Here is a 9,331-nt window from a genome sequence, read left to right as displayed (position 1 = left end):
CTCGCCGCCCCGGTGCACCGGCGCCGCCGCCCGCCGCCCCGGCAGCCTCTCCTTCCTCCTCCGGCCGTCCTCTCCGGCGAGCCTCCGGCCACCTCGGCCTCCGTGCGAGCCAGATCCAGATCGGATCTGTAGGGTTGACTTCTTCTCCCCCGAAATCCCCTAAGTTATTCTCTGTCAGTAATTTTGTTGCATGTTCATCGCACCACAACTTTGCACCCGTGGCACCATTTTGGGCGTCTAGCATACCGAATTGTTTGACTCGATGAGTACATCATTTCATCTCATTGCATCATTTTCAGTTGAGCTCATCTTGATGCCCGAAATGCTGTTGGAAGAGTGCTTCATAATGTTAGTTTCAGATTCTTATCAGAACATGCACTTTTGTCATTTTTGCCATGATTGATGTGTGCATCTTATGTACTTGAGCCCTACATGTGTTTTGAACTATGTCATGCCATCTTTACAGAGGTGCTTACCATGTATTTTTGTGATCAATGTGGTTACTAGCACAACCATGCAAACTAGGCCTCGTGATGTTGCTGATTTTAGTCCCTGTTGTGCTGTTATTTTGATGCCATGTAAACATGTTGCTACAGAGATATCCATGCATATTTTGAGATACTTCAGTAAGGGTGTTTTGAACATATGGTTATGCTATATCCATTCATGCCCCTGTTTGCAATTATGGAGTAGTCTAGCATGTCTTTTTCATGCTCTACTTTTGATACAAAATGTTTCCTGGCAGACTGTTTACATGTTATTCAATTTTGCCAAGGTTGTTATAGTTGATCCGTGTATTCTATGATGTTATTTTTGCTATGTATAGCTTCTATGCCATGTCTTATTGATGGATGTATGATTAGTTTATCATGAAATGCTCTGTAGTGAGTGCATCGAGCTCACGAAGATGCCTTCGTAATTCTGTCAATGTCATGCTCTGTTTGCTGAATCTGTTAACGAAACTTGCTATGTTTACATGGGTGCCATCATATCTTCTGGTCCTTTTTGGCTCATGGTCACTAAGGGACTTTTGATCTATGCTTTGAGTAAAATCATGCCATGTCTTGTTTTTCTATTATAAGTTCCTGTAGAATGTTGATAACTTGCTGTGAACATTGCTTCGTGATGCTGTTTATGCCATGTCCAACCTGATATGTTTTGCTCTTTTGCCATGCTTGTTTGAACCTGTTGTGGTGTGATTTAGCCGTAGCTCAGTGTTCCTCTTTTGTTAAGCATCTCCTGTAGATCATGCCATATGCTTTGTTATTATGTTGGGGGTGCTTTAGCATAGTTTCTTGTTGCATGCTAAGTAGCATCGTGTTGTTAATCGCAGCTTTGTGCCATTCTTGTTTGGCTTGCCATTTGCAAACCGTGCATCCGTTCCCGGTGATTTTTATATCGATTTCAACCGAAATCATCTCATCTTTCCAGCGGCATACTTGGTTTGCCAAGTTGATGCCTTGTTCATCCTTTTTCCTCCCGGAGCACGCATTCGTATTGCATATCACATCTCGCATATCATGACATGTATTGCATCATGTTGCTTGAGCATTGCACCGTGATTTATTGTGTTCCATTGCTTGTGTTCTTGCTTTGGCTAGAGCCGGGAGATGAGTACGTGCACGAGGAACCTGTTGAGTACGCTAACGAGGATCAAGCCTTCGACAACTCTGAGAACCTTGCAGGCAAGATGACCATACCTTAAATATCACTTCTATCTTTGCTTTGCTAGTTGCTCGCTCTATCGCTATGTTAGCTCTACCTGCCACTGTTTATCATGCCTCCCTATTGCCATGTCAAACCTCTAACCATCCTGTCCTAGCAAACCGTTGTTTGGCTATGTCACCGCTTTTGCTCAGCCCCTCTTATAGCGTTGTTAGTTGCAGGTGAAGATGAAGTTTGTTCCTGGTCAGAACATGGATATTTTGGGATATCACAATATCTCCTGTTTAATTAATGCACCTTATATACTTGGTAAAGGGTGGAAGGCTTGGCCTTATGCCTGGTGACTTGCTCCACTCTTGCCGCCCTAGTTTTCGTCATACCGGTGTTATGTTCCTTGATTTTGCGTTCCTTACACGGTTGGGTGATTTATGGGACCCCCTTGATAGTTCGCTTTGAATAAAACTCCTCCAGCAAGGCCCAAACTTGGTTTTACCATTTGCCACCTAAGCCTTTTTCCCTTGGGTTTTCACGAGCCCGAGGGTCATCTTTATTTAACCCCCCCGGACCAGTGCTCCTTCGAGTGTTGGCCCGAACTGAGCTGCCTGCGGGGCCACCTCGGGGAAACTCAAAGTCTGGTTTTACTCGTAGCTAGTATCATCCAGTGTTGCCCTGAGAACGAGATATGTGCAGCTCCTATCGGGATTTGTTGGCGCATCGGGCGGCTTTGCTGGTCTTGTTTTACCATTGTCGAAATGTCTTGCGAACCGGGATTCCGAGACTGATCGGGTCTTCCCGGGAGAAGGTATATCCTTCGTTGACCATGAGAGCTTGTGATGGGCTAAGTTGGGACACCCCTGCAGGGTATATTATCTTTTGAAAGCCGTGTCCGCGGTTACGAGGCAGATGGGAATTTGTTAATGTCCGGTTGTAGATAACTTGACACTTGACTTCATTAAAATGCATCAACTGTGTGTGTAGCCATGATGGTCTCTTCTCGGCGGAGTCCGGGAAGTGAACACGGTTTGTGTTATGCTTGACGTAAGTAGTTTCAGGATCACTTCTTGATCACTACTAGCTTCTCGACCGATGCATTGCTTCTCTTCTCGCTCTCACTTGCATATGCTAGCCACCATATATGCTTAGTGCTTGCCGCAACTCCACCATATTACCCCTTTTCCTACCTACGAGCTTAAATAGTCTTGATCTCGCAGGTGTGAGATTGCTGAGTCCTCGTGACTCACAGATTCTACCAAAACAGATGCAGGTGCCGAGGATACCAGCGCAGATGGCGCAACCGAGCTCAAGTGGGAGTTTGACGAGGACCTTGGCCGTTACTATGTTTCGTTTCCAGATGATCAGTAGAGGAGCCCAGTCGGGACGATCGGGGATCTAGCATTTGGGGTTGTCTTCTTTTCATTTGGATTTGACCGTAGCCGGTCTATGAGTGTATTTGAATGATGTATGATCTTAATTTATGTATTGTGTGAAGTGGCGATTGTAAGCCAACTCTCTTTATTCCATTCTTGTTCATTACATGGGATTGTGTGAAGATGACCCTTCTTGCGACAAAACCACCATGCAGTTATGCCTCTAAGTCGTGCTTCGACACGTGGGAGATATAGCCGCATTGTGGGTGTTACAAGTTGGTAATCAGAGCCATCCCCGACTTAGGAGCCCCCTGCTTGATTGTTTGCTGGTGTTGTTGAGTCTAGAACAAAAATGTTTTGAGTCTTAGGATTATATATATCGGAGAGTAGGATTCTTTTTACTCCTCAGTCCCTTCGTCGCTCTGGTGAGGTCTCCTAACGTAGATGTTTTGACTTTCCTCTCCTCAAATTTCACTATTTTTTTTTAGGATCACGCGGGTATCTTGGAATCGTCCCGATGGTTTTGTGACGAGAACATTGTTCTTGGTGCGTCCTGTCTATTATGTGGCTTTGACCCGGGGAGTTGAGCTCCGAGGTGTTGTCGTCACAATTTTATCGTTGCAGTTCTGGAATACCCGAGTTTTGCCTACATCGAAAATCTCTTTTATGCAGTTGTTGGTGAGATAACCTCGACGCCACCCAGTACTAGGGCGGGAGTTCGGGAGTATTGCCATAACTCGTATAACGGATGCTTTTCGAAGGTTGAGGTACACGATTTCTGAAGGTTTCTTGGTTATGTGTTGACGGATGGATATAGCTGGATGTAGGGATTATTAGTCTGGGTGAGATATATTGCTTCCCCTGTATCCCCAACACCTGATTGCATAACCAGAAAGTTTCGGGAGTTTATAGGTGGGATTCAAGTAGCTCTAGCATTTCTTCCCGCAGATATTTGGTTTGTGATTGGGTAATCCTTACCACTTATTTGTTCCAGTTGTACCTTGTTTATTTCATTCATAATCTCTTATCAAGTGGCTTCTCACCTCAATGGATGTGTGATGTTTGCTTTAGAATTCATTCGTTCATCCTTGTTCGAATGTTTATTGTGAAGACTATATGTTGCAATTTCTATCCGTTGATTCAACTTGTCTATCTGTCTATCAAGATGCTAACGGATGTCACCCTCTTCAGGATGGCTCCGCCAACACATCAGAATCCGAAACGCAATGATGGGAGTCAGGCGAACCCTCCACCTCCACCTCCGCCTCCGGAGTCATGGCAAGCTTTGATGGCAGCCACAAACGCCAATGCCCAGATGATGATTCAGCTCATGCAAGAGCGCAACCAAGGCCAAGGCAACCAAGGGAATCAAGGTCAAGGGCAGTTCAATCATCAGCCTCAATTTCCTACCCTCAACCAATTCCTTGCAAATCAGCCAAAGTCTTTCAGCTACTGTGTCGAGGCCACAGACGCCGATGATTGGCTTGTGGATATCAACAAGCATTTTGAATGCAGCAATGTCAGGCCTGAGGACTATGTCAAGTTCGCTTCTTTTCAGCTAAAGGATCCAGCAGCTGATTGGTTCCAGCAATACAAGGATTCCAGAGGAGGTCGAGTGATTACTTGGACTGACTTCTGTCGGGACTTTAAAGCTCACCATATTCCTACCAGTGTTGTTGAGAGCAAGCGTGAGGAGTTCCGCAATCTCAAGCAAGGCAACATGTTAGTGTACGAATACACCAAGCAGTTTCAGAAACTTGCTCGCTTCGCTAAACAAGATGTTCCTGATGAAAAGAGTATGATCTATCAATTCAGAGGTGGCCTTAGAGAGGATCTACAGTTAGCTCTCATTCTTGTTGAGCCTACCCAGTTTGATCAATTCTACAATATGGCACTCAAGCAAGAAGGTGCTCAGCTCAAGTGTGAGGCTTCTAAGAAGAGAATCAGGGATGCAGTCCAGTCTTCTTCTTCCTCACAAGTGGCAGCTAAGTAGCAGAAGTTCTACCTTCCTCCTCCTCCGTTTCGTCAGCCTTACCAGCAGAAGAACTTAGGTGGTCGTGGATCTTCCCACCCACCCAACCCAGGCTATCAGAACAAGTCTCAGTCTCAAGCTCCAAGGTCAAATGCTCCTTATCATCGTCCGCTCTCAGAAGTGACTTGCAACAAGTGCCAGCAGAAAGGTCACTATGCGAACAAATGCTTCAATCAAAGGCGCCTTCCTCCTCCTCCTCCTGTGAGATCGTCAAGCAATGCTGTGGTCAAGCATAATCCAAAGTCTGCAAAGGTGAACATGATGAATGCAGCTCAGGAAGAGGATTCTTCTGACGTGATAATGGGTAATCTTCCAGTTAATGATATTCCTGCAAAAGTCTTATTTGATACCGGTGTATCGCATTCTTTCATGTCATATCCTTTTGCATCGAAGCACAATTTTGACACAGAGGAATTATCTAAAGCTATGCAAGTTATTTCTCCGGCTAAGCGTTTGAGCTCTAGCATGATGGTTCCAAATGTCGGTATCAAGATGGGCGACTATAAATTTCTGTCTTCTCCAATTGTTCTTGGTGACTCTGATATCGATCTAATTCTCGAGATGGACTGGCTTTCTAAGCACAAGGCTCAGCTTGATTGTGCTGCCAGGCAGATTCAATTGACACACCCTTCTGAGGATGTTATCATCTATGCCGCTCGTGATGAAACCATTCGGTTGTTTTCTCTCAATGAGAAGGGCGAGTTGGATGCTATTTCTCAAATTCCAGTTGTTTGTGAGTACCAAGATGTCTTTCCAGAAGAGCTTCCAGGTATGCCTCCTCATCGGCCAGTGGAGTTCGTTATTGATCTTGAGCCTGGTACTGAACCCGTTTGCAAGCGTCCTTACAAGCTTGGACCCAAGGAGCTGAAGGAATTGAAGAAACAGCTCGATGAACAAGAGCGTCTGGGTTTGATCAGACCGAGTTCATCTCCATGGGGTTGTGGAGTTCTTTTTGTCCAGAAGAAGGATGGCACAGACCGACTTTGTATCGATTACCGTCCATTGAACAAGAAGACAATCAAGAACAAGTATCCACTTCCCAACATCAATTAGCTTTTCGAGCAACTCAAAGGTGCTAAAGTATTCTCCAAGCTTGACCTTCGTATGGGTTATCATCAGATTCACATTCGTGAACAAGATATTCCCAAGACAGCATTAAGAACAAGCTATGGTTCTTATGAATATACTGTCATGTCTTTCGGCCTTGTCAATGCTCCTCCAACGTTCTCTCGCATGATGAACTTTATCTTCAACCCCTACACCAATGAATTCGTTCTGGTGTATCTCGATGATATCTTGGTCTTCTCCAAGAATAAGTCGGATCATGCCAAACATTTGCGATTGGTACTCGACAAGCTCAGAGAGCATCAATTCTATGCGAAGTTTTCCAAATGTAAGTTCTGGCTTGATGAAGTTCTTTATCTTGGTCACATCATCTCCGCCAAGGGCATTGCTGTTAATCCCGCGAAGGTGTCTGCAGTTGTGAATTGGGAACCTCCTCAGAATGTCAAGCAGCTCCGCAGTTTTCTTGGTCTTGCAAGCTATTGCCGAAGATTCGTTGAGAACTTCTCTAAGATTGCAAAGCCTCTTTCCAGCCTCCTTCAGAAGCATGTCAAGTATGTCTGGACGCCTGAGTGTGACGTTGCTTTCAACACCCTCAAAGAAAGTCACAGCTCCTGTCTTGACTCCTCCTGATGAATCCAAGCCATTCGAAGTGTTCTGTGATGCTTCTCTTCAAGGTCTCGGTGCTGTGTTGATTCAAGAGAAAAAAGTTGTGGCCTATACCTCTCGTCAGTTGAAGCCCAACGAAAAGAACTACCCCACTCACGATCTTGAGTTGGCGGCAGTTGTCCATGCATTGATAACATGGAGACATCTCTTATTGGGAAGGCAAGTGGACATTTTCACAGATCACAAGAGTCTCAAGTATATCTTCACTCAACCCAACCTCAACCTCAGACAAACTCGATGGGTCGAAATGATTCAAGAGTACAATTCGAGTATTGAATATACTCCTGGCAAGGCGAATGTGATTGCAGATACTCTGAGCAGAAAGGCTTATTGCAACAGTCTAATTCTCAAGCCATTTGAACCGGATCTTTGTGAAGCTTTCCGCAAGCTGAATCTTCAAGTTGTTCCTCAAGGCTTTCTTGCCAACCTCATAGTCTCTCCTACTTTGGAAGATCAAATTCGTGAGGCACAACTCCTGGATACCATGGTGAAGAAGGTGAAACATGGTATTGACAAGGGCATTTCCAAATACAAGTGCTATCGCTTGGATGACAAAGATACTCTTTTCTTCGAGGATCGAATTGTGGTTTCTAAAGGCGATCTGAGAAAAGTCATCATGAACGAGGCACACAATTCCCTCCTATCCATTCATCCTGGAAGTACAAAGATGTACCATGACCTCAAGCAGTCGTATTGGTGGACTTGAATGAAGCGAGAGATTGCTCAATTCGTGAATGAATGTGATGTCTGCAGAAGGGTGAAAGCAGAACACCAACGACCAGCTGGTCTCCTCCAACCTCTTGCTATTCCGGAATGGAAGTTTGACCATATCGAGATGGACTTCATGACTGGTTTTCCTAAGTCCAAGCATGGAAAGGACGCTATATTTGTTGTCATTGACAAGCTTACTAAAGTGGCTCATTTTCTTCCTATCAAAGAATCTATCACAGCAGCTCAGCTGGCAGAGCTATACACCTCCAGAATTATCTCCTTGCACGGTATTCCACAATTGATCTCTTCAGATCGTGGAAGCATCTTCACTTCTAAGTTCTGGAACATTCGTTTCAGCACAACTTTCCATCCTCAAACAAGTGGCCAAGTCGAGCGAGTCAATCAAATCCTTGAAGATATGCTCAGGGCTGGTGTCATCTCTTTCGGTATGAAGTGGGAAGATTGTCTTCCATATGCTGAGTTCTCCTACAACAACAGCTTCCAAGCGAGTTCGGGCAAGGCCCCATTCGAAATTCTCTATGGCAGAAAGTGTCGTACTCCTCTCAATTGGTCTGAGACAGTGAACGCCAACTTCTTGGCAACGACTTGATCATAGAAGCGGAAGAAATGTGCAAAGTCATTTGTGAGAATCTCAAAGCCGCGCAATCGCGCCAAAAGAGTTACTATGATAGCAAGCACCATGACTTGGCTTTTGAAATCGGAGACCATGTCTATCTCCGCGTCTCTCCAATCAAAGGCATTCGCCGCTTCGGTATCAAAGGGAAGCTTGCCCCTAGATACGTGGGTCCTTTCAAGATCATTGGCAAAAGAGGCAACCTCGCCTATCAACTTGAGCTTCTGTCCAACTTCGCGAACGTGCACGATGTGTTTCATGTGTCACAGCTTCGCAAGTGCTTCAAGACTCCTGAGCGCACTATCAACTTCGAAGAAATTGACCTCCAAGAAGATCTCTCTTATCATGAACACCCTGTTGCTATTCTTGAAGAAACCGAGCGCAAGACTCGCAACAAGTCGATCAAATTCTTGAAGGTGAAGTGGTCACACCATTCCGACCGTGAAGCCACCTAGGAGCGCGAGGATCACCTCTGTTCCGAATATCCGGAGTTCTTTCAGTCCTAGATCTCGGGACGAGATCCTCTTGTAGTGGTGGAGTGTTGTAACACCCCGGATGTAACTTTCCATCTTTGTATCTCCAACTCTTGCCATTTTCAGCTATGTGATATGTTATTCCCTCCGTGGTTGGGTTTTGTCTTTTGTTTTGCATTTTATTAATGTCATGCATATCATATCATGTCATCATGTGCATCTCATTTGCAAACGTGTTCGTCTCATGCATCCGAGCATTTTCCCCGTTGTCCATTTCGCCATCCGACACTCCCACATGCACCGACGCACCCCTCTTGTCTCTTTTCGTGTGCGGGTCTTAAACATTCTCGGAATGGACCGAGCCTTGCCAAGTGGCCCTGGTATAGCACCGGTAGACCGCCTGTCAAGTTTCGTGCCATTTGGAGGTCGTTTGATTCTCCAACGGTTAACCGCATAACCGCAAAGGCCTCTTCTGAGTTGCAGCCCAACACCCCTCCAAAACAGCCAAATAACCCATCTAAGTCACTTCCATGCTCTCTGTTGTCGGATCACAATCGTGTGGGCGAAAACCGCACCTCATTTGGACACTCCTAGCTCCCTCTACCTATAAAAACACCCCCCCCCGAAAATTCCGGATCAATTCACCCCGAAACCCTAGCCCCGCTCCTCTCCCCGCCGCCGGACACGTCCGGACGGAGCCGGACGCGTCCGCCGCCGC

The sequence above is a fragment of the Triticum dicoccoides genome, chromosome 4B, assembly GCF_002162155.2.
Source record: "Triticum dicoccoides isolate Atlit2015 ecotype Zavitan chromosome 4B, WEW_v2.0, whole genome shotgun sequence".
Lineage (NCBI taxonomy): Eukaryota > Viridiplantae > Streptophyta > Magnoliopsida > Poales > Poaceae > Triticum > Triticum dicoccoides.
Note: the sequence above shows the minus strand (reverse complement) of the source record.